Consider the following 7,810-nt stretch of genomic DNA (forward strand, 5'->3'; position numbering starts at 1 on the left):
TTACATCTCTCTGATTACTGGTGATTTAGAAGACTTCCTTCTATATTTGTTAGCCATCCAAATATCTTCTTTTACGAAGAGTCTTTTCATGTCTTTTGCCCACTTTGTGATTGGGTTACCAGTCTTTTCCTTGTGGAGATCCTAAAGTATGTTGTAAACGTTTGTTATTAGATCCTTGTCTGAAATGTCATTGGCAAGTGTTTTTTCCCCCAGTGTGTGGGCTTTCTTTTCATCCTGCTGAAGAAAGTTTTTGACACACACAGGGGTTTCCCTTTAAGATCTCATTTGTCTAATTCATTCTCTCTGGATTGTGCATTTTCTGATATACTTTCAAGCCTATGTTTGCCATAGGATAGGGCTTCTAAGAGTGTTCCATTTTGTCTCTTCTAATCCTTATGGTTTTGTGTTTTACCACAATATCTCTTACCTACCTTGAGTTGGTTTTGTGTATAGTATAAGATGTGGACCTTGTTTTAGTTTTCTGCAGTATATGTCCATTTTTTTTCTCATTGTTACCAATAATATTCAATAATTCACATGGTTTACCAGATCACCTTTCTTTGGAATAGGCACAAATAGAGCTCTCTTGCTGTCTTTTGTTTAAGTAACTGTTTTCCAAATTTCTCAGCATAGATAAGAGGGTATCTCAAGGGCTCTGTTTGCTGAAACACCTCAATCGTTATTCCACCAGTATCTGCAGACCTATATTTTGTCAATCCCGTCAATGTAGCTTAGATGTTTTTTCCCCTTCAGTGTTATTGGTTCTTGATCATATGCTGCTTTAGGAAATGGTTCTGTGTAGACTAAATCTTTGAGAAGCAGTGACTCTGTAATTCCTTCCATCATCTTTTGATGCTTCCTTCCTTGTTCATTATTTAGTCTATTTTGGACAAAGTGCAGCAAGAGGCTCCTTAGAAGCAAGGAAAATGTGACTTTCTCTCACTTATTTAGGGCATGCTATTAGGAAAGGCTAGACCTTGAAAAAAGACATCAGACTTGGAAAAGGAAGTGTTACAGAGTTGAGGAAGATTCTCAATATACTTGATTGACACTCAATATAGTTGAATTACTAGAATAATGGTCTTAAGCACAACAGAGATTGTGAGAACAACACGGGATCAGGCAAAGATTTGTTCTATTGTATGTATGGCTGCTATGAGTTGGAACCAACTTGAAAACACCTAATAACAGCTTCAATTGCTCTAAACAGCCTTCTTGTTACATACTGTTAAGCTGGAATCAACTATCGCTGACCCTCTAGTGGGTTTTCAGAGGCAATAAATCTCATGAGAGGTTGCCAATCATTCTCCTTCATAATCATCAAATATTTATTTTTTTCCATTATAGTATTTATAAAATAAATGAAGTAATATAGTCATGTAGAAATTTTTTCTTAGATATGTTATACAATTGTCTCTCATTTAAGATCTGATCCACAATACATAATCTAAGAATTGAACCCATTCACTCATTGCTGTCCAGTGGAACCCTCTTACAACTGAACTTTCAATGGATTTTCATTTCCCAAACAACATGCCTCTGGAAACTCTATGAACTTTGAGAAATGATGACAATTATAGAAAGGCTTCAGGTCTTTTGTTCATAGGGTCACTATGAGTCATGCTCAACTTGAGAGCAATTAATAGCAACACAACATGTTCCACAAGAAGAGATAGTTCCTCTTTCTTTCTCAGAGCTGCTTGTGACTTTGATCCACTTTGGGTTAGCAGTGCAGCTTCTTACGGACTATGTCATCAGAGCTCCAAAGTCTATGAATTGTTAGAACTCTATGTTCTTGTTAGTAATTGTCAAGTCGAGTATGACACATAGTGACCATAGGAAGAACAGATCTGAATCCTGTCCTGTATGTGCCATCTTCACCATCTCCAGGCAACAGTAATCATTAATTGTATTGTAATTATTGAACCTTTAGCTTGGCAAAGTTGGATCCTGATGGGTAAGTGGTTGTGATTTACTTGAAAGCAAGGGTGTGTGTGTGTGTGTGTGTGTGTGTGTGTAAGTGTAAACTGTAGGGCATATCTAATAGTATGCATTAGCAATCAAGTCTAAACTGATTAACTGTATCTGACCTCCTATACAGTCAGCTTGAGTGGGAGCCCCTTGTGTGGACAAACAGAATCTGGTGGGCGGGCCTTCCTAGTTAGAAGTCAGTCTGGTCCTACCTGTGAGTGAGCCTTTTGCATGGTGAACAATAAGAAGTTCAATACAAGACCATGAAAATAAATGAAAGTCCTTGAAGAAATCCATACCTAAGAAGCCAGTATATTCTTCCTAAAACTGTCTCAGTATCTGAAATAACTTATTCTAACTGACCAAACTCAATCTACTCAATAGTGTAGTGAATCACTATGTGCAACTATTTAAATTCATTTGACAAAATAAAAACCAAGATTGAGTTCCTTAGCACCATGAGCTACATTCCAGGGACTCAAGGGCAAAACATTGATGCCGCTACTGTTGGTTAACATGGAGTCTCCTGACTGATGGTGATCCCGTGTTTGTAGACTAGAACTGTGCATCAAAATGTATAAGGTTGTAATCTTTTGGAAGCAGATCACCAAGACGCTCTTCTGAGTTACCTGTAAATTTGAACCACCAATCACTCAGCTAATAGCCAAATGCTTAAATATTTGAGTGACTCATGGCTACCATATTGGGCAGGACAGAAAAGAGTTCCATTAAGTGTTATGTTAGATAGCACTGCTCTAGAGTCAAATCCTTGAAAGAACCCAGAATTTTTATTTCCCTTTTTCTTTTTGCAGATTTTTCTTTTTTATTGTTTTATGCATGAAACTTTATAAAGCTAATTAGTTTTTCATCCAACTGCTAGACCTGTTTTGTTCTATGACATTTTAATAACCGTAAGATAATCACACTTCTCCTTCCTCCCTTTAATTCTGACCTTCATCAATCCTTGTGTACCTCTTTGTATCTTCCCTTTCTTTAGGGTTTTTTGTTTGTTTGGTTTTGTTTTTTTGGGGTGTGTGTGTATGTTTGTGTGTGCTGATCACCTCCTTATTTTACATTGCCTTTTCCTTCACTACTCTTTATATGTGTCTATTATTTACTGACTAATTTCCTTTCCCCCTTCCTCCTTTCCCATGTCTAGAAATCATTAGAGAATTAATCTTCCTATGTGCAAGCATTTCTTTAGATTTTTATAATAATGATCTTATGCTTTGTGACTTATTTATTTCAATCAGCATAATGTCCTTTATATTACGGAGCTCTGACTGCATAGTGTTAAGAAGCGGTGCTACAATCCCAAAGGCAAGCAGTTCAAATCCACCACCTGCTCCAAGGGAGAATGATGGATAGACTCCTCCTATGTAATTTACTGCCACTGAAAACCTGGAGGGTCAGCAATGGGACAGTTCCAACTCAACGGCACACCAAACAACAGCATAGTATGTTATTGTGTGAATGTACCATAGTTCCTTTATCTGTTTGTCTGTTGGTGGGCACTTGTGTTATTTCCAGCTCCTTGCTACTTTAAATAATACTGCCATGAACTTGAGTGTGTATCTATGCGTTAATATTTCAGCTCTTGGTTCTTTAGAGTATATAACTAGTATTGGGATTCCTGGATCACGTTTTTGTTTCCTACTTTTTAAAGAACTGTCAAACTTCTTTCTTTAATGGTTGTGTCATTTCATAATTCCTCCGGTAGTATATAGAGTTCTAATCTCTCTGCAACCTCAGTAGCATTCATTGTTCATAGTTTTATTGACCTTTGCTATTGTTTTTGGAACTCTAGTGGCATGATCCATAGGGAGTTGGGCTGCTAATCCAAAGGTTGTGCTCCTTTGCCAGTTCAAATCCAACTAGTGCCTCTAATGGAGAAAGGTGGGCAGTTTCCTCCCGTGTGATTCACAGCCTCTGAAAACCTTGGAAGGTCAGCTGAATAAACTACCACTTGACAGCAATGAGATTATGAAAGGTTTTTGTTCCTGAGGTGAGATGCTATCTCATTATCTTAATTTTCATCTAATAGCTAACGATCTTGAACATTTATTCATATTTGCTGGCTATCTGAAGGTCTTTGGTGAACCTGAACTCTTCCAAATATAAGAAAAACCTATATATTTAAATAAATATAAAGACTATTTAATGGAAGATCAAAGTGCACTGTTGTTATTGTTGTTATGTGCCACCAAGTTGCCTGCAACCCTTAGCAACACTATGTACAAGCAGCTCTGAAACATGCCCTGTCCTGAGTCAGCCTCACTGATTCCGACACACCTACCCCCATTGCCCCACTTACTGCATCGATCCATCTTATCTGGGGTCTTCCTCTCCTGTGTTGTCCCACCAACCTTCTGAGCATGATGCCCTTCTCCAACGATGGGTCTCTCCTGGCCACATGCCCAAAGCATGTGAGATGAAGCTTCAATGCATTATCTCTTCTTCAGTGTCTTGCATGGCTGGTAATATTGAAGCAGGGGCACCAATTACAACTAAACGCCACTTCAGTCAGGAGTGGATGGAGTTAGGAGTCCTGAGGAGCTAGCTCTACGAGAAGAAAAAAACCCAAGGGATCATACAAGGGTAAAGTCATTTGTTGCAAAATGAATTTGGAGCCGTACGAGTCATCTTAAAAACTGCCTTTTTAAATAAAAAGTGACTTGGTTTCTTTAGTGTGCGCCAATTTTAATCATGCTTAAGAGGGCAGTTGGGCAACGAAGAGGGATGACTAAAGAAGAATCGAGGCCTTTGAATTGTGGTGTTGGAGAAGAATGCTGAGTATCCCATGGACTGCCAAAACACCAAACGTCTGCATCTTGGAGGAAGTGCAACCAAGATGTTCCTTAGAGGCAAGGGTGGTGAAAATTGGTCTCATGTAATCTGGGCATGTTTTTAAGAGGGGCCAATCCTTGGAAAAGGACATCCTCCTGGGGAAGGTGGAGGTTCAGGGAAAGAGAGGAAGACTCTCATCAAGATGGATTGATACAGTGACTGTAACAGTAGATTTGAGTACATCAGAGATGGTGAGGCTGGCCTATAAGATAAGGAGAGCCACTATGAGCTGTAGTTGCCTCACTGGCACCCAAAAAGGGAACAAGTTCAGTCCAGGTTAAGAAAGAGTAATTTACCTATCACATTGCCATTAGCTGCATTACATTTACTGATATTATTGTAATATCTTGTCAAGTGGGAACCAACCCATAGCTGACTTTCCAGCAGGTTTTCCGAGGCAATAATTCACATGAGAGAGGAATACCTCCAGGGGATGGATTGACATGATGACTTCAACAGAGATCTCTAGTGTGTCAAAAAGGTGGTGAGGATGGCACAAGACAGGGTTCAGGTCTGTTCATCATAGGGTTGGTTTGAACCATACTCAACTCAACGGCACCTAGCAACAAAAACAGCAATTCACATAAGACATCACTTATCATTCTCCCGCAAAACAGCTGGTGAATTTGAATGGTATGCTGTTAGATTGGCGGCGCAGTTCATTTAATCCCTGGTGACAGACTAATGTGAGGCCGGCATTAATGGCTATTTCAGACTTGATGTGTAGTAGAGATGCATTACTTTGGAAATAAATAACTAGAATTAAACCCACATACTAACTCTTTGGCATTCTATCACAGAAACAAAGTGAATATGTGAGTGCCTCTTGAAAAAGTTATGCTTAATAGAAGTCCCTTAACTTTCTTTATATTTTGTTCAAACAATTTAAGTGACTTCAGTTAGGAATAATTGTAGAACCCTGCTTTGAAAGATTCTTCTGTGTGAAACCTCCTAGGGAATTTGAATACGGTAAAATTTGCTGAACTTCACTGAATTGAAAACTGAAATTGTCACTTAACGGGAGAATGCAGTGGATTGTGATACTATTGCTAGCATATTAAATCCCTGATGAAAGTTACAAATATTATTGATTGTTTTAAGATTAGAGAAGTGTCTGTGCGTTCAATATCAATTTTAGTTCATTTTTTTTAGAAAGCAAGAAATACATTAGAATCATAATCCTGGAAGCCTCCTAAATGACAGTTTTGTATCCTCTTAGATAGAGTCTTTCTCAAGCTGGATGATGTGAACCTGGGAAGATGATTGTAATCAGGTAAGTAGAATGTGGAGGGAACAATTGGCTGGACCCATGCAATCTATGCATTCTTGTCCCAACTTTACTACAATTCTCCCAAAATTTCTCATCCTCCATGGTCTCAATTTCCTTTTTTTATGAAATAGATAAAATAGGGAACAATAGCTACAATAGTCCTCAAACATCTTTGGTTTTCTCATCCTGCATAATAAATTACTACAAATAGAGTCTCACAGGATAATCCATTTAGGATATTACAGATATGTAGGTCTTCAGTCATCCTTATTCATTGTCTAGTTCTCAGATGCATATTAAGTGATCAGAAAGACTAAAAAAAAAAAAAAAAGAAAGAAAGACTGTGGCCTGAATCAGACACACCTTAGTCCTCAACTTGATGTCATTACTCCACAATAGTTTGGACAAGTCCTGACCACAGATTTTTCCAGTGCAATTATGTTTCCTTATTTCCTGACTGCTGGTACTAAGGATGTAAATTGTAGATCCAAGCAAGATGAAGCTGTTGACAGTTTCAGTTTCTTCTTCATCTGTCATGATGTTGCCTATCAGTCCAGTGGTAAGAATCTTTGTTTTCTTGACGTTAAGATGCAATCCATACTAAGGGCTGCATTTCTTGTTCTTCTGCAACAAGTGCTTCAAGAAGCACTTTGCATCATATACTTTGGGCATGTTGCTAAGAGTAACTATTCTTCGGAGAAAGATATAATGCTAGGAAGGGTGGAAAGTTGGCGAAGGAGAGGAAGACCTTCCTCCAGCTGGGTTGATGTGGTGACTACTGCAATGGGCTCCTGTGTGTCAGGAAGCATGAGGATGGCACAGGATAAAAGGGGTTTCAGATATTTTTTAGTTCATAGGTCACTATGATTCATACTCAACTTGAAGACACCTAAAACAATGAAAATAAGCCTGCAATCCTAAAAAGGCTCTATTAAGGTCTCTACTTAGGTTCCTAAGAGGAAAAAAGAAAATTTTTGGTGAGGTTAGATCCTATATTCAGTTCATTGAAAGAATTCCATTTTTGTAGCTATGGAACTGAAAGTTTGGTTTCTTTGTTTGCTGTCATTTCGGGGCTACTCTCAGCTGCCAGAGCCCACACACAGTCCTCATACAGGCCACTCCCACACATCATCTTCAAATCAGCAGTAGCTTATCAACTTTCTTCTCATGCCTCAGTTCTCTCCGATTTCTCTTTATGCTTCTGTTGTTGTTGTTGTTGTTGTTGTTATGTGCCATCAAGTCACTCTCAACTCATAGCAACCCTATGTACAATATCCCTAAACTCTGTTCTGTCCTGTGCCAATTGCACTGCCTCTGACACACCCATCCCGATTACCCCAGTCACTGAATCAATCCACCTCATAGAGGGCCTTCCCCTCCTGCGCTGTCCCTCCACCCTAACAAGCATGATGTCCCTCTCCAAGGACCTGTCCCTCCTTACAACATGTCCAAAGTATGATAGACAGAGCCTCAGAATCCTTGCCTCCAGGGAGCCACCTAGTTTAACCCTTTCCAGGATTAATCTGTTTGTTTTCCTAGCAGTCCATGGTACCCTCAATACTCTTCTCCAGCACCACAGCTCAAAGGCATCAATTCTTCCTCTATCCTCCCTAGTCATTGTCCAACTCTCTGATGCATAACAAGTGATAGCAAAGACCGTGGCCTGTATCAGAAGCACCTTAATCTCCAGAGAGACACCATTGCTCTTAAGTACTTTGGAGA

Source organism: Elephantulus edwardii, unplaced genomic scaffold (genome assembly GCF_000299155.1).
Source record: "Elephantulus edwardii isolate Elephantulus edwardi_28Jun2011 unplaced genomic scaffold, EleEdw1.0 scaffold00068, whole genome shotgun sequence".
In the NCBI taxonomy this organism is placed as follows: Eukaryota; Metazoa; Chordata; class Mammalia; order Macroscelidea; family Macroscelididae; genus Elephantulus; species Elephantulus edwardii.